At 38.6% G+C, this 22,451-nt stretch overlaps 1 pseudogene; it reads left to right on the top strand.

Moving 5' to 3' along the window:
• The first annotated feature begins 3,389 nt into the window (after positions 1-3,389).
• On the top strand, positions 3,390-22,194 carry LOC122350708 (annotated as a pseudogene).
• Positions 22,195-22,451: the final 257 nt, after the last annotated feature.

Below are 22,451 nucleotides of genomic sequence, written 5' to 3'. Positions count from 1 at the left end.
TTTGGGAATTTTCAAAGGCTACATTTAGGGAAGTTTTACGCTGGGAATTATAGGAGCAGTCCGTGGAAGAGGACAGAACGCCATCTGTGTAAACACACAAGAGCTTAGCATGGCTAGCTGCAGGCCATGCACTGAATGGTTATGCTAAGTCTACGTTGCTAAAAACGAAGCTTAGCAGAGATGCTAAGTTATCATTTGCATCCAGTGCATTCTCTGAGAAGATTTAGGCTCATCACAACCTGAAAACAAAAAAAAAAAGATTGTCTTTTATGTGTCTGCTGTGTGTGTGAAACCCTGATAAATCGGAGGCCTGAGTGAACATAAAACTAACATCGGAAATCCGTCTGCTTTTCATATAGATTCATTTCACGCTGACGCCAAAATCTTGTTTCTGTGCTTCATATATTGTAGTGTTGACTGCTCTTTCTTGTCAAAAACAAATGTCCTGTCTTGAATGTTTTTTTGTCTTTGACATTTTTATTGTGAATGTCAACTACATTGTTTTATTGTTACCATTTTTTGACAGGCTATCCTCCAGCCTAATCCGATGCCGATAGTGAGATTTCAATCTTACAATGCAATATCATCCAAGAATATAGTACAAACATATATTTCATGCACATCTTTTCTTGTGTGGGCTGCACCTGTCAGACAAGCCACCTTTTCAGCTCCATGTCATCTTGCTGGATACATTTTTTGATTCCTGGCCTTTTCTGTCACTAGAGTTGCTTAACATCTCGTTGAGAGGAGATCACAGTACGCAGGCGCTCAAATAATTGCACGTGGACTTTTATGTGCACCACCCCAATAGCTGAAACCAAAACTTTTCCAATTTGCTACTGATTTATGCATGTCCTTTACAGAGCTGTCACGACATCTCACAGCATGCAATAAATTCTCATTCTTGTTCGACTTGTTTTTCCATATCAGCAGAGCACCTTCTCCTGCAGGGCCAAACAGCTGTGATTTCTGTTGTTTACAGCCCTATATTATCATCTGCAATGTTAAAACACAGCTGTGAAAACATATCTGAAATATAACTTAAATATAGTAAATTACACTGTGCAATGCTACTAATATTACATTATATAACGAATGTATTCACAATTTTATATTTATTAATTATTAGTGATGGGCAACAATTAATTGTGATTAATCGCATCCAAAATGTTTTTGTGTATATAACGTGTGTGTACTTTGTATATTTATTATGTATATATAAATACAAACAGCAAAATATGTTATGTTTATATATTAAATATATTTATATATAATATAAATTATATAAATTTAAATATTTACATTTAAATAAATTTAAATATTTGCAAAATATATACTGTATGTGTGTCTTTATATAATAAATATACAGTACACACTATTTTTTTTGTACATAATTAATTATTGCCCAGCACAATTATATGTTTTATCAATAATTAGCATTCTCTCCATATATACAATTGTAATATTTGTAACATTTATAATTTAGAAAAAATGTATATTATTATTATCATTATTATATTATATATACTGTACATTTTTTGAATATTTCATTGTATAATTGTACAATAGTTATATAATTTAACATTTAATTTTATTATTTATAATATTCAAAATAATTTACTTTATAGATACAAAAATTGTAAGCCAATATAGTTTACATTTTACTATATATCTTAATAGATTATTATTTCAAATTATTACTATAATTAATATTTACTTTCTAAAGTATAACCAATATATAATAGAATATAATATATACGTATTTATATTACTATAATAGTGTTAGTTCGATTTCAGGTTTCAAGCATTATCAGCGATTACAAATCAGTTTAATTTAGCAGAAACATCCGCTGTATCCTTCCGCTGACAATCTGAACTTTGACCCAAAGAGGGGTGAGTCCCTGACTAATTGAATTATGCTTTTAATCACACACACTGCTTGTAAATATTGTTTTGAACTTCTGCCCCGCTTGAATCATCGCTAACTTTGCTGTGTACACATAAATAAGCGGATTTTGCCTTGACCTTCCCTACAGCGTAAGATACGTCATTAAGGCCTTACTCTTTAATATCATGAAAAATGAGCAGGAAACACATACGTCTGTCTGTTTATTTGTATTTCTTTATGCCTTAACTTTGCCTCCTTGTGGTTCCACGGCGAACAGCAACCTCGCGTTAATCCTTCCAGAAGTTTTAAACGTAATAAGAAAAGTGCCAGGATCTCCGTGTTCCAGTCAAGTATGTGCAAGTATTTCCAAAGCACCGTCATCCACCTGTTTGATCTGTACCTGCAGTGTTTTCCCCTTTGTGTTCTTTATAAGGGGCCCAAGAATGCATTTCTGGCTCAGCTGTGTCCACAGCGTCTGTTTTATTTAGGAAACCAGAGTTGAGATCCCAAATCAGTGGGAGGGACTATAAGGGACACAGACAGACACAGTAAAGGCCATGACTTTTTGAGCCTTGGTAGGGGCCACGGTCGTGTCACTTATTGCATTGCTCTGGAATGAAGTGTGAACAAAACGTCTGCCATCGTTTCGCCTCCAGAAAAGCCCCATTTAAAAGCAGCGGACTGGCGTTCATCTCGGGTTTATGAGGGGCCTTTAACAACTCACACATCATATTGGAAGAAACCGTATTGGGAAAAATGGAAGATGGTTCTGGGTAATCCAAGTTAACGCACGACGCTTACCGCATCTGTACCGTAGCCACGATAGTGTGTGGAAATTCTCCACACGTCTGAAGGCCTTTCATTATCACATTTCTCACCGTTTCGTATGAACCTTTTGCCAAGTGGCTTTCTCAGTCTTTGGGTCCCTTCCACAGGAGCCAATTAAATGGCAGCGCTTTCTTTATTAAAGACCTAAAACATCAGAGCCTATGGGAGACTGACAAGCCTAACGTATGGGAGCTATATAGTCGAAATAAAATTCATACATATTTACTGAGATATTCAAAGTGGCATAAAAATGATTTCATCCATTGGCATCGCGAAGAAACCGAGCAATTAAACAGAAGGGAAAATGTATTCCACATACGGTTCGGCGAACGATTCCGCTCAAAAGCAAACGAATCGGAGAGATTTACGGCGGCCGCTGACCCCGAGTGCTCATGGTAGAAAGCCTCAGGAGAACCCGGCTCAGGCTTCATGCCAAACACTTTAAGATTTAAAGAGGTGATGAGGAAACTATCCAGATGAGAAGGGAACGCATTGGTAGGAGCACAATACCCTTTCTCTTCCCACGTACACACGAGCAGAGCCGCCGACCCGCTCTCTCTCCCGGCTGGCCGCGTCGGGCCCGTCCCACGGGGGTCGGGGTGGCTGCGGAGGTGAGGTGTTACTCGCTGGCCACTTTGCCGGTGTTGAGGATTATGTTTATTGAGATTGGAAAATGAAACGAATGGGTAGGGAATGTTCACCACCACAGGAAGAGCTGCTGCCAGAGCCTCCATTTAGAAACGGAAATAGAGAATTTGTCAGAGTAATCGGAAGGTAATTAGGTGAAGCCGAGCAGCCGGACAAGAGGAGAGTAGGTTGCCGCCCCTTTGTTCTATGAGGTGTCAGCTGCTAGCTGTCTTAGCTTGGCAGAAGTCTTTACCCACAATGGCAGGGCTCAGGAATCTGTGGTGGACCTGCCGGCTCGCTGAAGAGCCGAACAACATGTCATGATGACAAATAAACTCAAAATGTAGTTTTAACCCAGCTTATCCTCAAACAGGAAACGGGGTCGAGCTCAGAGTCGACGCATCATTTGTATTCTCAGCTGCTAATTGGCCAGCTGTTGAGTATGACATCATTAAGTATAATGGATATTGAGAATGCTGCGTTCTTTTCCTTTCCTTTCCTTTCCTTTCGTTTCAATTCCTTTCCTTTCCTTTCCTTTCCTTTCCTTTCCTTTCCTTTCCTTTCCATTCCTTTATGAACCTTTATTTAATTTTACAATAATAATATATGTTACACACACACACACACACACACACACATATATATATATATATGTGTGTGTGTGTGTGTGTGTGTATCTTATAAAGGCTTTATTCTATAAGTTAAGGAACTTTTGACCCATTGTCATTGATTTTAATTCATTTTCAAAAAAAATCAATCTTTTATTATGAAACTAATACTACAAAAAAGCCCACTCTCATTAAAATGCCATGACAGCACCAAAGGTCAAAGGTTGATTCGGTCAGGTGCAAAGGTTAACTTGCATTACACAGCTGTGGGCATCCAGCAGTTACTTCACCTGATTGAACCGTGAGCGAGAGCAGCTATAGGTCATGCAGGCCTGGTTAAACTTAGTCTGGCTGGGTTATGAGAAGTACAGTCTGAAGGGGCTTGAATTCTCTGAGGCGAGCACCTGAGCTCAGTGTCTGCTCCCAAGCGCTGACCCTTCATGACTGAGATATTACCGCTCCGGGCTGCTGCTCTGTGCAAACCCAACCCCCGCTCTTTCTTTATCTCCTTCTCTTTTTTGCCGTGGGCAGAGTGAGCCTATAAATGAGGGGCTTTCAAGCTTTCATGCAAGATCACAGGTGCTTATTTAGAAAATGACAATTTTGCCTTTCCATAATTTCATGTTACAGCATTACCAGATCTTATCAAGAGCCGCGTCTTATTCCTGAGGTTGTGTAACTTAATGAAAGATATTTTCTCCTGCTTCTCATGCAGCAGCTTGGAGGCGAGAGGAACAGTTCTTCTGTAGGATCTCCATTTGTTTTTTTGACTGGAAAGCATGGAAAGGTTGAGTGTTGAGTGTTGATCTCTTTAGCAGCGACTTGTTCTTGCATATTATTTGTCATATAGTCATAAGATAATGCTTTGAATCTCATAATGCAAAAAAAAAAATAAAATAATAATAATAATAAATATATATATTTAAATGCATTTTTAAAATATAACCAGATTTAAAATATGTTTACGTAAATATATTTTGTTAATTTTAGTTTAGTTACTTATAATCCCTCATATTTTTAAAATATACTTTAAATCTAAATGCAATTATTATTTATTATATTACACAACATGTATTCTCTTTCCTCTCAAAGTACATTTGTAATCTTTTTTGTTTTTTGCATGTCAGTATGATTTCTGCATATTTTTAAGATTTTAAATTGAATCTAAGGAATAAATTAAAACCAATGAGTTTTATTAGCAGCAGTTTGAAAATACATCTTACAACCAATCTCCATTACTTTTTAATTACATTTTCATTAAATTAATAAATAGAAGCTTAACTTGAATATGGAGGGAAAAAACTTACAGTACACTCTGATCAAGATACAAAAACAACATAATAGGAAGTCTTGTTTTCTGAGAAATGAAAAAGTGAACATTGAAACATTTTAGAAATGAAACATTTCAGAAAATCTGCTGATTTGTTTTCATTTTAATGTTAGTAAAACAAGACTTATTTAAATTGCTTTTTTGTAACAAGATAAAAATACTGAAGTTTTTTTTTTTTTTTTGCAGTGCACACAATGTAAAATGCCACGACTTTATACATATTTTTATCATTTTTTTTCAACACTAAAGGTTCAAACACTGAATTCCAAATTTTCATACAAAATTTTTACACGTTAAAAAATAAATATGACCACGTTGATACTTTAGTCCATCGATAAAAAAATAGATCAGGTTCGATTTTCTGTGTTATCGCAGCCGTAGCTAGCATTTTGATAAGAAAGTAGGACAAATATGAAAAAATACATTTTCGGTATGAAAGTATGAAAGGATCTTTAAGGCCGTGTATCAACAAATTAAGATTTTGTATATATTCAGAATAGGGTAAAACAACACTGAGATTAAATTTAAACTTAAAAAAAAAATAAAAAAAAAAATTGTTATACAATGTGCTAATTTTTATTTATTTTTTATTTAATATTTGAACCCTCTGTATCCTGTAGGGCAGATTTGTCAGATGTAACCAAGGCATCACATACCAGGCAGTTTATCATGAACAGCACACAAGCATGACATGACCAATGGAAGTGATTTAAAGTGAGCGGTCAGCACCCTGAAGAGGTGTGTGAAAAGTCAAGACACTTCCTGCTGCGTCCTTTACAAACAGGAAGTTTAAATCCTGGGAGCAGACAGTGTCTGAGACACATACCGAGGTACTTGCGTTTGGAGAAATATTTTTACAGGATTAACCCAGGCCACGGCTAACTATTTTCAGTAAGAGGTTTTAGGGTCCACCAAAGTTGAAGAAAACATCTCAAAGGCTAGAGGTGAACTGCCATGTGTTAATGCTGCAAAAGTAGTTACCAATACTATTTTCTATTGTGCAGTTTCTCAGTTATAAAAATCCACCGAGACAAATTTCTCCTCGTTCTTATTTTTCCTTTCCTTTTTTTTTTTTTTTGTCGAGGCTCCATAACTCGAATACCCCCATCAAACCTTACATGTTTTTAGGAGATGTAATTTCAGCCACTTAAGGATCATTAAAAAGAGATCATATTAAATATCGGCGGTTAAGAGGCGTACTGAGGGAGGATAGAGACAGAAATAATGAGGAGATTTGTTTGTCAGTCAAATTCTGACGAGCTCAATCCCTCATGTCTGAGGGCGAGCGGAGGGTCTTTTTTCTTGTGCAAATCTACTGCTGAAATGTTGACAAAACAGACAATTTTGTGTAATTTTCTTGGTGGCGCTCTTTCAGCAAGTCGGTCACTCAGAACCCCCCCCTATTTGGCGTAGCACCGCACCGTGACCTTTGACATGTATCTGGTCCCGGACTTCTTCTTCTTCTTCTTCTTTTGCGATCCGGTGAAGGGACGTAACAGTTGTGCCTTTCAGGTCAGGTGGACGCGGCCTTGGAGTTTAAGGCTGAAGGGCTATAAAGGAACTCTTTGTGTGTCTTTCCCCCGCGGAGCATGAGCAGAGGGATAAGAAATGTGGTTAATGGCTCAGGAGTGGGCTAATCATCGGTTGCCATTACTGCTCCAATATCAGCAGGGATGACAGACTTATCAATGACAAAGGGCCCAGGTGAAGACCCAGACCGGCCCCTTCAGTTTTGATCTCTGGTCCGCAAAGCAGGAGCTTTCATTCGAGCTAAGCACCAGTCAGTATACTTCTCTCGCTCTTACTCTTTCTCTCTTTTCTCTCCGCTTGTGCCAGGAATCACTCATCCCCTCTCCCCCCGTCCAGGCCCCCACGTTGTGTTCTCTCAAGCCTCTGCCATTATATCCACAATTTGGCTTAATTTCTTAGGCAACTGCAATGTGATAATGCATCTCTGTGGAGAGGATAGAAAATCTCATGATTGTTCTTTTCATTTAACCTTTTTTTTTTGTTCCTTGTACATTGTGTACAGCACAGAAAAAGAGACTGCTCTGGCTTTTACTTTTTGAAAGTTTTTTTTTTTATTATGTCATTCAGTGAAAAGATTGCTCTTTTAAAAAGTGATACGGAAGATTACATTTCTTTTATTTGATCACTTGCTGTCTGAAATGCTTTATTTTGTACAATATATTTTTTAAACTGAACATCTTTTAAGGACCTGAAGCTTTTATATATATATATATATATATATATATATATATATATATATATATATATATAGTCTTCCATTGCACACACAACATACACACACACACACACATATACGTATATATATATATATACACACACATACATTATGTATAAAAATGCAATTAATCACAATTGATCATTTGACAGTACTAAACCTACATATAGATATATAGATATAGATAGATAGGTAGGTAATATTACAAGATTTTGTAAAAGAAAAAGTAGCTATCATCTCTCTCTCTCTCTCTCTCTCTCTCTCTCTCTCTCTCTATCTTTCTATCTATCTATCTATATAACATTTCAAAATCTTGTATTAGGATACTCAATAGGAAAAGGAATTCTTTGTGAAGACAACTGGATACAAACTGTGACAGTCTAATGGTTATGTTTATCTACCATCGTCGCCTTTTGCAAATGTTATTAAACGCAAAAAGCCGAATAGCTCTGATCACCCACTGGGTGCCAAATGAGAGTGCTTTATTTCTTAAATTCAATCACCACAGCGTTTCTGTGTGGGAAACCTCACATCAATATGCTTCAGGCATATATTGCACGATTATCATCTGTCATTAGAGCTCGCTATATTTGGGTGCAGAAGTGGTGATTAGGTGTAAAATTATCAAGAGAAGAGACAATGAACTACAGATGGGAGTTTGATAGGCACATATGTATAACTGCCTGGGAATAATAGCATTTTTGCTTCTATGGACTAAGTGTGATATGAAATGAATGTTTCAGGATTACATCACAAACTCTTACATCATACTTCCAGCGACAATTATGTCAGTTTTAAACTTTTACGGTGTTTCTCACTGCCTTTATAAAACACTAACTCCGAATAATTAGTCTTTTGCTCGTATTAATAAAAGCGGCGTGGCTCGCAAGCGACCGAGGATGTCGGTTTGCGGGATCGTAGCAGCTTTATGAACACACTGAAACGTGTCCAGGGAGGAAGTTTGAAACCAAGAAAATTGAGTTTTCCAGCTAAATAAACACAGTTCTTTTTCAGCACGAAAACGCTCTGAGAAAACGATTGGAGAAAGCGGATCGACCGCTTTTTTTAAATGACAAAAGGCGCATTCAGCCGCCCCGTACGCACGAAAGACGTGAAGACGTTTTTAAAAAGCAATGCCTTTGAGTAAATGTGTGAATTACACTGGCGATATGAACATGCTCGACGATCTGATCGCCATATAGTATGTTTCGATCCCCAGCTTTGCCAAACGGTAACCTTAGAGGATAAGTCCTGCGCGCACACACACACACACACACACACACACACATGCACATGCACACCTGGACAACCCGAGCCTTTCACCGGCAGTCGTGGTGAGGAGCAGGTACTGACAGACTCAAACACCTGCTATTGGAAAGTATGTTCTCCCTCAGTGAACCTGGGTTTTACAGGACTGGGAGGCTATTGTTCTGTCCCGGTGCTGACAGCCAAGGTATTTCTGGACTCCTGGAGCACATACAAAAAAACAATGGCCAATTCATGTAAGTTAGTAGCCTATAGGAAAAATAGCCGCTATTCCAACTCGCTTTCGAGCTTTGAAGCGGAGCGCGCTGCTAAAATGTCGGACGGTGTAACAACATCGGCCTTAGTTCGTATTAGAAAATGCCTGAATTTCTTTCAGCATAATATCTTTATCTGAGGTCAAGCTTGGCTTTTGAAGAAATCGAAAGATCAGTTAACACCCGCAGTGACATTCACCCGTGACACGGCGCTGGCGGGTTAAGAATGCAGCGCACCTGTAAACCCGAGGTGCTCTGATCTCTATCTGCAGCTATCAACGGCAGGCCATCAATCATCACGCGGACTTTTTGATCTATCGCTGGCACGGTTATCTATAAAATCGCGTTTTGAAGGAGCAGAGTATAGATTTTTGATGTATAAATCGCATTAGCAATGACCAACGTCCGTCTCTCGGTTGATTTATTGACTGATACGGTCGATAGCTTCATCAGGGAAAATAAATACAGTTGTGGACCACCGTTTAAAATCTCTTGTGTTCGCAGAGGATGCTTTTATTTTGTCAAAAGTAAAATGTAAAAATTGTGAAATGAAAAATAGAAAGAAATAGTATTACCATTTAAAATAATACTTTTCTTTTTCTTTTGATTGCACAGATGTTTTTTAGCATGGTTACTCCGTATTTCAGTGTAACATCATAAATCATTGTAGTATGCTAATTTGCTGCTCAAGAAACATTTATTATTATTGACCAAATTAAAAATGTGTGTTTTTTAATATTGTTTGTGCAAACTGTGATACATTTATAATATAGTTCAAATCTTTTATGAGAAGTAGAAATGTTTTGTAGAAATGTCTTTACTGTCACTTTTGTTTAATATAATGCATCCTTACTGAATTAAATTACTTTTATTTAAAGCCCCTAAAAGTTTAAAAAATAGTGTTTTTTTGAATCAAATAAAGTTACCTGGGCATTTTAATCACATACTTAAAACATAACAAAAAAAAACTTTTCTTAGTTTGTGCTGCTTGATATTTTTTGTGTGTAAACTGTGATAAATTTACAAAAGATAATACAAAAGACAGCTTTTACTGTATGTGATTCATATGTTATCCCACTGAATAATCACTACAAGTGTTTTTGCTGCTCAAATAATGTCGACTAGACATTTTAATCACATACTTACAACTTAAAAAAAGAAAAAGAACAATTTGTGTGTGCTGCTTAATTTCTTTTTGTGTAGCCTGCCATACTTTTTATGTGATCCTTGTCCTCACTGAATAATTATTGCTTTTATTCCTAGCCTCCAAACGTTTAAACAACGTTTTCCGACTCCAATAATGCCGACTAGACGTTGTAATCGCATACTTAATTTGCTGTTTTTGATCCCTGATATGCAGACTTGGGGAAAGTCTAGAAAATGATCATCCAGCTAGGCCCGTCTTAAGCAGGAGGGGAATTTGCAAAGTCACCTGGACTACAAATCGCCGCGAGGCACCTCTGAGCTCCGGGGCCACCCCGATCGGGTCCCCGGCTCTGATCCCCGACGCCTGACCCGCTCAAAATCATCCCCATTAGCTTACCGCCGAGGAATTCTCGGTCAAGTGAATGGCGCGGCGGCTAACAAAGCCCTATTTCAAGGAAGATTACAACTTTAACAGGAAACCTTTTGACGAGCGAGACTGTTTGAAAATGTTATCAATATCACCATCACCCCTCGGGGTCAGCAAAACCATTTCTAATCACCCCATACCTGTGGCTTTGTATTTTTTGTGTTTGTGTGTATATGTGTATGTGTGTGTGTGTGTGTGAGAGAGAGAGAGAGAGAGAGAGAGAGAGAGAGAGGGGAAAAATGGGCGAATTATCTTACTGTCAGAGAATAGAAGAGAGACTTGTTTAACATGGGCCGCGCTCAAGAGCACGTGCGATGACAAAGCGATTTTGCTCCTTACACCGGTCACCCACCTGCACTCAGATTAGGTCAGATATTCGTTTCGGAGGCCAAACTGTCCCTCAAATAAGACGATGAAAAAAAAAAAGCTCATTGCGGGTAACATTCTTTCTCGGCCGAGGAGGAAAAAAAAAGTAAAATAAATCTAACCATAATACCTCATTATGCTGCAGTGGGAGGAACGACGGTGCTGTTTTAGACTTTAATTGCTGAATGTTTTGTTGCGTTAAGTTGTGTTAACTATATTATATTTTTGTTGAAAGTACCAAGTCGTCTGGGGCCCAAGATGATTTATGTCAGACTGCAAAAACTACAATATTTAGAAGCAATAGGAAAGGCTAAACAAGTCCAGAGGCTGGGTATACGATGGTGTGAGTGAGCTGGCATATGTACATTTTTTAACAGGTTGGATGTGTGTAAAATGTGTCAGATATTTCAGGACAAACTGTAAATGACAGCAATTCACCCCGATGTTCGATCTGCAAACTTGATATGATTGTAGAATGTGCCAAATGTGCTCAAAGGCATCCTGTATTTGTAGTTTAAATATTTACTTCTAGCAAATAAACACATCTGTGGAATTTCAAACAGGCCTCTTTACATATTGGTTCGTTTCCAGATACATCCTTCTAAATGTAGCCCTTGAGACTACAGTATGTAAATGAATGATGTAAATTAATCAAAGGTTTTGAAGCATGGCATGGTTATGAAAATATAAAAGTTTAACGAATGGATACAGATGAAGTTTATTTATTTATTTGTTTGTTTGTCGTGGAACGGACTGGTCATGTGTAATGTTAACATTAATGTAAATAAAGGTTCTTCAAGAATCTCCAAGAACACGCTGGCCTTTGCTGTGAAGAGCTTTTGAGTTTTAAGATTGAATAGGGTTACATCTTATAGGCCTGTTCTTCATCAATGTTTTGGTTTTATGGCTTGAGTACAGAGAGCTTAAAAATAAAAACTAGCTTGTAAAAACGTAACAGAGGTTCTTCTAATTTTGCACCCAGCTGAAATAACGTCTTGTCGACTGACAAATGAGGATGTATTACAGTGAAGGGTTTGACAGCGTATTCAAAATAGCAAATACTGTAGCCTATGTAATACGTTACTTATGGCGTTCTTCATATTATATATACAAATGATAAGCCTATATAGAGTAGCCTTTATAATCTGAATCTGTTTACTGAACAGTGTGAACAGACGTCTTCTCGTTTTAGGCTACTTGTTAATTTAGCCTATGGCGCCCTCTGCTGTTAGATTTAGTAAAACAGTTTGAAGATCGGCCAGTTTGAGGATGCATGCGTTTTATTATGACCTTAATCTGGGTTTGACAGTGACACTTTTTTATGTTTAAATACGTACATTATTATTATTATTATTATTATTTTTACAATGTTAAGTAGTTACAGAAGGTCCATTTTATCTCAGGTTCGTTATATATTTGTTTTATCTAAAATACGTACTGAATGAATTTTATATTGTTTTACATTTTTTCTCTAAACCTAACAATTCAAAGCTCCAGTACGTTCTGAAGACGTTATTTTTGGTCGCAAAAAGAGAAATTAAATAACGTTCTGTAACGTTATGTTGTTGTTTTTTCAAATAGCCTCCCTGCAAAGTTATGGGAACGTTATTTTATGTTAAAAAAAAAAAAAAATCCTATTTTTATCATCATTATTTTTTAAAAACCACGTTATGTTTGGGAACGTTATGTTTTGGTTGGGAAATCATCAAAATTAAAATAAATTAATAAAAAAAAATTATATTTTATAAATATATAAATATGTTTTAAATCAATAAAGCGAAATGTCTTCTAATCTATATGCATATGTGCATTTATTCTATTACTATTATTAATTGTTTTTATTTGTAATTTATTTTAAAGGACCTTATGGCCCTTTAATGATTTATAAACCAGCCTCAAAATCTGGTTTAGTAGGTAGGCTATTCACGGAAGTGAATTCTGGATACCCTTCACTGAAATTATTGCAACAAAGCTAACATCCTTAAACATACACCGCCTGACCCTTGTACCGAAAAGTCGAAGGGAAGGGGGCGAGCCCCACCGCTGATCTGTAACGCATCTACCGAGCGATTTCCTTGACAGCGCGTCAAGAAACTCGAGAGACAGAGCGCGTCCCCTGGAGACAGCACGCGTCCACTTCCGGTTGGGCAGAGAGCTGGAAAAATAGCAACGGCTGAGGAGCACAGCTGGGGAAGGAGGAGGCCAGGCTGGAGCTAAAGCGAGTCGCTGTGCAGAGGAATGGGCGACGTTTGATCGGAGAAGGTGAGGCGTGATTTTTTTTCAATTGCGCTTTATTTTCGCTCAGACGTCACGGTTGTTGTATTTGACGCGGTTATACGCGGACGCGTCTAAATGCACGTCGCTAACCGGCTAACCCGTTAGCATTCCGTGACAGCTTTGGTGCGAGCTAGCCTGGCAGCAAATGCAATGAGGGGGAGTTCGCACGGCGCGCTCACTTCTCCGAGCGAAGCTGTCACGACCCGACCTTACCGTTTTACGCCGCTCTTAGCCCTTTAACGTAGCTTACGTGTTTGTTTTCCTCCCAAATGCAGTCAGCGTTAGCTGCCAACCTCCACATTCCACATTCCCCTCAGTCACAAGCAAGTGGGCCACTTCCCACCCTCCTATCTGTGTTTAGACAAGTAAAACTTTTTATTGCAACCGGAGACGTGAGGCAAAAGTACCTTACGTTAACTTATTACCTTCAAATAATGGAAGTGCAAGCCATTGGCTCTGTCTTAAAACTAGTGAGCTGCCTTTTTGGACGTTATAAGTTCGTTTGATGGTGCCTGTTATGCCTTAAAATGCCGTCTTTATAGACAGCCAACTGGGTTTTAAAACACAACCAGAGTGAATTGAGCCGTTACTGATTTATTTGACAAGGTGGTAATGATTTGTTTGAAGTTAAAGTGAAACTACGTTTAATTAGCTTAGTGACTTGATCGTGAAAAGTCACAAATAACGCGTTTAATTTATAACACGTGTTTAAGAAAACTGCTTTGTCGCATGTAGCCTAGTTTTAGTTCACTAAAAATGAAAGCATTGCTGTTGCTAACTTTTTGACCTGTCATTTTTGGGTAAAGTGCCCCTTTAACTTCCACAAGTCCTGTGTGTTATTGTCCACAAACAGTGCTTTGTCTATAGGAACACATTTTTATTGGCATACTGAGAATAAAGTAAAGTGTGAGTGTTGTGCAAGAACGAGAACATACTTTTTATAGTTTCACTTTCAAAAGCCGTTCATGTGCAATAATTATTTTTTTTCCTATGAATGTGTTTTCAGGTCTTTTTAAAAGGGAATTGTTCGACATTGTTTTGCCTAGTTGTATTATATGCGATTATTGGCTGTTACAATACTTGAAATAAATTCATACTTCACACGATAGGAATGTAACTGAGGATTACGTTCTGAAGTGTTAAAGGCAGGACAGATAAACTCAACTGAGAGTTTTCATATAAAATAATTATCTGTAAATTATTAAATGGTTATCTTGCGCTTAATGGGTTAAAAACATCATATCTGTTTCCACGCACGTCCCGCTCTAGTTTCCGAAATACTGGTTGAAGTGCGATAAATTGCTTGCATTTTATTTCACATTTTTAGTGTATTTGGATAAAAATTAATTAGGGTTAATACATTAATTAGGCTGCTAATTAGCTTTCTGCAATTGACCAATGCAGGTTAGTAGGTTAAATGTCACAGCAGTTCACAAGAATAACAGAGCGCCACAGTCAGGTTCTGGAACTACAAATCTCATTCGTTCTTTTCTTGATAGGGCAATTGATTTTGAATGATAACCTTTAAAGACAGATCTACAAGGTTTCTGTGAGGCTGATAAAGCCACCAGCCCACATTATTTCAACTAGACTAAATCACACCCACGCCCACTCCATTGTAGTACTGCATATTATGTAGTCAGTCTATGTTCTCAAATTTCTAAAATATTTGCATGTGTAATGGGCAGGTTTTTTAGATAGAAGTAAAAACTTGGTTTCTTTATAGGTGTCCTCAATTCTGTAGTGCTTTTGTAATGCTTTGTGGGATTGCATTTTTAGTTTATTTTTTCTGATAAATTGACTTTTGACTTTACTGATTTCCAGGTACTTTTTGTGCATCAAATTAAAATTTGTTATATTGTGATTTACCTCATAGCTAATTGACTTGGTTCATGGCTTCCGATTTAATTTAATTTATTTTTTTTAAATCTATGGGTAAAATGAATGGGCAGTATATATCTTTGTTCCAGAAGCACAGGAAAAAGTGGGTGGGCACGATTGTGCGTTCTATAGGAAGGATATCTGTGAAACTTGAGTAAGTTCGTTTTCTTGTTTTTTTTAACTCCGGTTCTATAGAAACCATGTGGCATGTGTTCAAGGTGATTGTGTACGTGCAATAGCCTGAAAATGAAAGTAAAAATAATGTATGTAGTATTTACTCATCAGGAAGTTCTGTGGATTCCCCCACTTCCTTGTCTTTTTAAAAGACATATTTCGCTCACTAATCCTGTAGGTGTGTTTATGGCATCTCTGGGAGGCTTGAAGGTCCCTCCTAACCGCTCGGAAGGTTTCCCAACCAGACTTGTCTGAACAGACGGAGCCAAACCAATTAAGCCATGTGCATGAGTAGGCATTATTGCTTTGCACTCGATAAACCTTTCATTTTTGTGGCTGTAGCTGCTTTTCCTCAGTATTAGCTGTTAAATGGTTTGGGTTTGAAAGTCCTCCTGTTATGGCAGATTTATAGCATGTAGGGGAAAGGAAAAAGGATTTTTCTTGTATCTTACACAAGACATCACCTCCCAGCTTCACCGCCGATGCTTCTGAATCTAATGACTTCTGCTGTGAGTATAATACTCGCATGTTTTGGGAACGTTGAAGAGCAGTTTGTCCCCGAAGCTTGCGGTTCAGTGGACTTTGGCTGTGTGTTGCTTGTCTCTTGGCCAGCTTCAATGAGGATCGACTTGGGAAAGAAGAAAGGATGCCTTTGACCTGCGCACCCGAAGCAAAACAGAATGACTTGGTGGTATTTTTATCCACTCTGATTATGCCTGTTAGATATGCAAAGCCTGGCTGATTTCCCTTGCCAGTTCCTTTATAGCGATTCTTAATTATCCTTTCGAATTTGTGCAGCAGTTTCCCTTTGATGTAGCTTTTCTTTTCTTGCCATTAGAATGAGTGGACTCGTAGATGGCGATGGGAGGAGGCAGAAAACAGGCCTGGACTATGTTCCTAATGCACATTGGCCTTTTTATGATCTTTCTCCTGTCACGATCGGGAGCAATATGTTAGTGTTTTAACTGAAGATTCCTTTGGTTTAGCCTCATGCCTGGGACCAAGGATGTTACCCAGAGCTTCTGACCCATTTTTTGGTAGCGTTCAAGCTAGCTGCTGCTGCGTTGTTGACTTATATAGGCTATATTATCATGATAGATATGCTAGCGTTATATAAACGTGATTAGAGATTGTAGTTATTTACTGCTGTTTTGTTAAAAATACTTTATTTTGTTCAGAACTCAATGTTAAAGCCCCCTTGCACCAAGAATGATAATGATATTAGCATCCACACCAGCTAACAATATTTTTCTATTTATCCTAAGCGCATGCTCATCTGCCGCTTTAAATTCTCCAGTTAGTGATAGCAGGATGGATTCTGATTGGCTGTCAATGTTTGTATCGTCATCAGCTGTTGGCTGAAAAGAAAAATAGTTGTGAAAATGATTCCAATAATGTCTAACTATATAGTTATCGTAATCTATATAGTTATCGCCCTATGTGTGGATCTGGTGCTTAAGAATTGAAGTAAATTAATGCATCATCTGGTGAACTTTGAAGACTACAGATTGTATTTACACATTTTTGTTTCCACATTCTAGAAGATAATCTGATTGAGCCCAGTGCATTATGGGTGTTGGAAGTTCACATTCCTTTTCACAGCAGCAAAAATTGATTTACTGCATTGACAAACAACTTTAAGACCCCATTTTGCCAGCGATTAAAGTAATTAGGGATGCATGATTTGGGATTTTTGCTGATATTTGATACGCTGATAACTTTTGGCCGTAATAATGCTATTGTGTCCAAATCATCAAAGTGATTATCCTTATCCCTTGTTAGTGGAGACTTTAGCTCTTAAACAGAGCATGTGCGTGTCATTGTGTCATTTGGAATGCGCTTGTTAAAAGGGCGATGTCATTTCCTGGGATGTTCCCATGACAACGAACGCAGCATGGTGTGTGTTAGCAGAATCATTGAGGACTTAAGGAAAAGGTTTTCTACATATTAGTTTTTATATATTGCCATTTTTTAAAACCTTTTAAAATACAATTTTTTTGTTTATTTGCTGCACATGATAAAAGTCAGGCAATCTAATTATAAGCATAATTCTTCAACCGGGCAGATGGCGATTTTTAAATTTAAAGCCAATACCGAGCAATTCGAGCAATATTAATCAGATAATACCGTGCATCCCTAAATTGGAATGCTTTAATTACACAGGGAATGTCTGTGAGAAAATGACACTTTAAGACCACATGTGCATGTATTGAAATAGATGGCCAAATTTGTGAGAATTTTTCTATTAAAGTGTTGCTGAGTTAAACCACAGTGCTCGGCATGCTGGTTGTTCTCATGGTCATTTTTAAAAACAGTTCCCCACAAAGTTTGCAAAGCACTCTTCACCACTTCTCTGCCCTCTCACGGCCCTTTTGGGTTCCTTCTGCCAGACTGTGCATGTTAAGCATTTTGGCAGTACTGGACTAGATTTTATTTTGCAGAATAGGCTAAAAGCTGCTTATCTTAAAGCAGGCCTTCTGCAGTGTTCATTTGCCAATGCTGATATGGCGGTTTTCAGTTTTAACGGCTTGCTCAGTGAACCGGTAAAAGAAGTTTTCCCGGTTAGCCTTGACTTTTTATTTTTTACTGTTGTTTAGGGATTCTGGGTAGCTTGTGTGTATTCAAAGGTTTTTTGTGTGTGTCTGTGTTTGGCTAGATCTGATAATAAAAATTTTACCATAATGAATTTAAAAAAGGCTAATTTAAATTATCCCAGGAAAGATTAAATTCGGCTAAAACTGTGTTTACCTAATTTCATCATCAGGTTTGGTCTGGTATGTAATGCAAATGCATGTAAAACTGCAGTTTAAAAAAAAAAACCAAACATGCTGATTCATGAGTTATGAGATACAATAAGTAACTCATGATTAGACATGAAGACGTGTCATGCAATGAACCAAGGCAACTCGATCACTTTAACTGGAACAGCTCTGTTGATGCCAGAAAATTAGCCTTCGACATACACGTCGACTGTTGCCAAGTTTCTTATAGCACTGTTGACGCTGCTGCATTATCTCATTGAGAAATTGCTAACCTTTAACAGACAATCTTTTCACCAGTCCACCGTATAAATATGCCCCTTGGTCTGTTACTTGTGCAGCTCGTGGTCTGAGGAAGTAGTTTCATGATTTTATTGTTTTTAATGATTGAGAGGTAAAATCCCCTCAATACTCGCCCCAGGACACCTCGCCTGAGTGCAGAAACCTATGATTGCATCTCACTGGAGTGCTGCCAGGACACTTGCCCCCTTGGGTCCATGAGATCAACCAGAGTATAGATTCTCTGGCAACCTGTCAAACTTGAGTTTAGCTTGGTTCGCATAGCAGTGGAGCAATGACTTTCTGACATGACTTCTGCATGTACATGTGAACATAACAGGAATTACACATTTAACTTTTGCATTAAATTAAACAAAAGTTGACCTTAAAGTCATTGACTTCTGTTTCAAAGAATTGCTTTTTTTATATTCTGTTAAAGAAATCTGAATAAAGTCACAGTTTCTGCAAAAAATATTATGCAGCACAGCAAGTTTCACTTTTTGATGATAGTTAAACATTTGTTTTGAATTCCTAAAATAACAATAGTACCAATAAATAGTTGTATTTGTTTTCTGTAATATTTCTGTTTATTTCTCCATGTTTTTTTTTTTTTTTGTTTTTGTTTTTTTGCAATTTATGTATAGGTGTATACAAGAAAAGTTGAAAGTTGAAATTGTTTCTCTTGAGTGTTTTTATTATTCCTCCCCTCTTCCTGTTTCTCTTGACCATGGCAAAGAGACAACATATGGCTATTATATTTAGACAGGTCTCTGCCAATTGGAGAGAAAGTGTTTACGCTCCCAAATTGCTGACTGAGATTCACGCTGAATCACTAGAGAGTGAGAAAAGAAGGCTTCAGAGTAGGTGGAGGCATAGGAGGACCTAGAGAGAAGATTACAAAGGGGAAGATAAGAAGAACAGCCTTTCCTTTTCTGGATTCTTGTGATTTTTAATCCTTTTTTCATTTCTTTTTAAATGCAGCTTTTATAATGTGCTGTGCTGTTCAATATATTACTTGCAAGTTAAGTGGCTGCAGCAGTCTTTTATGCTCTTAATGATGGATCAGTCTTCTCCCACATTGTTTTTGGCTTGATCTAATGATGTCTCTGAACAACACACCCATGAGAATCTAAGATCTTATTGGTTCTGTAATTATTTGTCTGTTTTTTTAGACTTTGTTCTGAATGACACATTTGCTTGAGAGCACTTTATGAACTATGAACTAGGAGTTTTTTGGGTGTGTTTGAAGACCAGTCATGGCTATAGGCTGTTTTTGTCATTTGAAGAGGTCATGTCTATTGAGTTTTTAAAGTGCTTTAGCTTTAGTTCATGCAGCAACAGAGGATTGGATTAAAGTGTGCACTAGATGCTTCACTACTAAAACTTGCACTCTTGTTCTCTTTGTCTTTTTCTGCTTTATGAATCTCTGTGAAATTAGTCAGATACAGTGTCTTATTACAGAATGTTCTGGTAATTCAAAACATTTATCCCACTGAGATCTAAACAAACCCATGCCAACATATACACTTCCATTCAATAGTTTGGAGTCAGTCATTACTGGCAGTAAAGCTGTATAATGTAACACAAGATTCATATTAGATCAATAGATTGTTGTTTTGAAATGAAATATCTGTTTAATCCTGCAGGATTTCTCTCAGAAAAAACAGCACAAAGAAATATTATCACCAAAATGGTGCATTAGAATAACTGTAGGGTCATATCACTTGGTAAACTGGAGAAAGGCTGCTTAAAAATGTAGCTTTGCCAGGAAGAAATTACATTTTAAAATGCATTCAAACGGTTTAAAAAACATAAAATAATTACATCACTGCCTGATGCTTAAATCTTTTAAACGTGCACACTGCAAGATTTGCATATCACGGCACAATTCAAGATATTTTAAAGATCAGTTTAGTCACACATTGCCATTTTATTAACTAATGTTAGTGGTCTTCTGCATTTACCGTACATTCAAACCCCAGCACTTCTCTTTGCTCTTGGGATTATGGTATCTTTTCGACACATTAAAGATAGTTGTTTGTGCAAAATGTACACGTAGTTTCCATTATCTTTGGAAATTACTGAAGGAATTATAGCTGTAATCCTCTGACATCATTTTTTTAAATCCCTTCTATTCATATAAATAAATGTGGAGAAAAAAGCAATTTCCATCTGTGTTTACATATCCTCTACCTTTCACTTAGAGTACCTTAATACCTATAAACGTGTTTCCTCACTTTTTTTTTTTTTTTTCTTCTGCAGGTTCTCTACAAAACCAGGAGAGAAGACAGTGAGTCATGGAGGACTGTGGTAGCCTCATGAGAGTTCGATGTACCTGGGTTCAGCAATAGGTCCTGAACCAGCTCAATGAGCTCCGTCTCCAGGGCAAGCTGTGTGACATCATTGTGCACATTCAGGGCCAGCCATTCCGAGCCCACAAGGCCGTCCTGGCCGCCAGCTCACCGTACTTCCGCGATCATTCAGCACTAGGCACGATGAGTGGCCTCTCCATCTCCGTAATCAAAAGCTCCCGAAAGGTGTTTGAGCAGCTGCTTGCCTTCTGCTACACTGGTCGAATGTCATTGCGCCTCACGTGATGTCATCAGCTTCCCTCACGGCTGCCAGCCTCCTCCAAATGCAGGCTGTGATTGACAAATGCACACAGATTCTTGAGGGTATTCACTCCAAGATCAGCGTCCCTGTGCCTGCTGGGATGGATCCAGATAACGATTGCACCACCTCAAGGGCTGGACGCGGAACGGTGTGAAAGACGGAGGTATCTTTATAAACCCCACCCAGATTTCGCCGCTCTATTTTTCGCCAGAATCATTGCGCTGAGGGGCGGAGCTCAGGTATGGAAGCGGCAGAAGAAGGTCAGTCAGACTCGAGGGAGAAGCGACGGCATATCCGAGCAGGAGGTGTCCATGGAAGTCGAATCCGAACAAGTAGACCTCATCGGAAAGGATGGACAGGTAACCGATGTCCATATCAAACTGGAGAAAACGGACCGGCCCAGCTTCTCCGATAGCTCATCGGCCGGTGATGGCCGGCTACCACACAGAGCTGGTGGATGGTGAACAGGTGTTGGCTGTCAGCGTGGGATCGTACGGGCCTCGTGATTTCCTCTGCCGGTTAGCGCTTACTCTGCATTACCTTCCTCCTGTTTCTGTGAGCTGCTGAGTTCTTCTAGCCCATCTCGCTCATTGCTCAGCAGCGTCCGTGGACGTGCCCGCCGAAGCGTCCGTCCCCGCTCCGGCGATCTGCTAACTCAGCTCAAGCCGGTGCCGAGGAAGGAGATCCACCGCTAACGGCAACTACAGCAGCAGAGAATGACGTAAGGGAGCTTAAGAGTTTCCGCGGACAGTGGTACTTTCTACAACGGCGCCTCATCTGCATCTACTGCGGCTTAAAGTCCTTCAACCAAAAGAGGCAGCCTGGACCGTCACATGCGCTCGCACATGGGCATCACACCTTTTGTCTGCAAGTTCTGGCGGCAAGAAGTACACCCAAGAAGACCAGCTGGAGTACCACATCTGGAGGCCACACGGACAACAAACCCTTCCACTGCCAGATCTGCGCAAATGTTTTTCCCTTCCAAGGCACACTCAACCAGCATTTGCGTAAGAAGCACATGACCTCTGGCACAGAAGTTAACAATCACACTGACTTGCTGGGAGAGGCACCAGATGGCCAGAGACCGGAGCAAGAGGATGCCTCCCGAGGGTGAAGCGGCCTGGTGGAGCAGCGCTATCCCCGATGATTTGTCAACAAAACCCCAGCGCCAAGAAAGTGGCAAGTGTAGTCCTGAAGAAACCCCTGCATCCAAAAACCCCGCGTGATACTGGAGAGTTTTCCATTTGGTTGTTTGTCCTCCTTATCTAATAAGGAAGCATAAAGGGTTACTCTTTTAGTGATTTAGCCTCAGCTGTTTTTAAAGAACTACAAGAAATAACCTGCCTTATGCATTTTCTACTCGTCCATTTTTGTGGAAGTTCTGCCACAGGACAAAGATCGAGAGAAAGTTTTTAAGGAGTTTTTCAAAGGGAAGGAGTCCTATAATCGGGGAACGAAATATTCGGGAGGAGGTCTGCAATCA

This window comes from Puntigrus tetrazona, chromosome 8 (assembly GCF_018831695.1).
Source record: "Puntigrus tetrazona isolate hp1 chromosome 8, ASM1883169v1, whole genome shotgun sequence".
In the NCBI taxonomy this organism is placed as follows: domain Eukaryota; kingdom Metazoa; phylum Chordata; class Actinopteri; order Cypriniformes; family Cyprinidae; genus Puntigrus; species Puntigrus tetrazona.
This window is presented reverse-complemented; position numbering and strand designations above follow the sequence as displayed.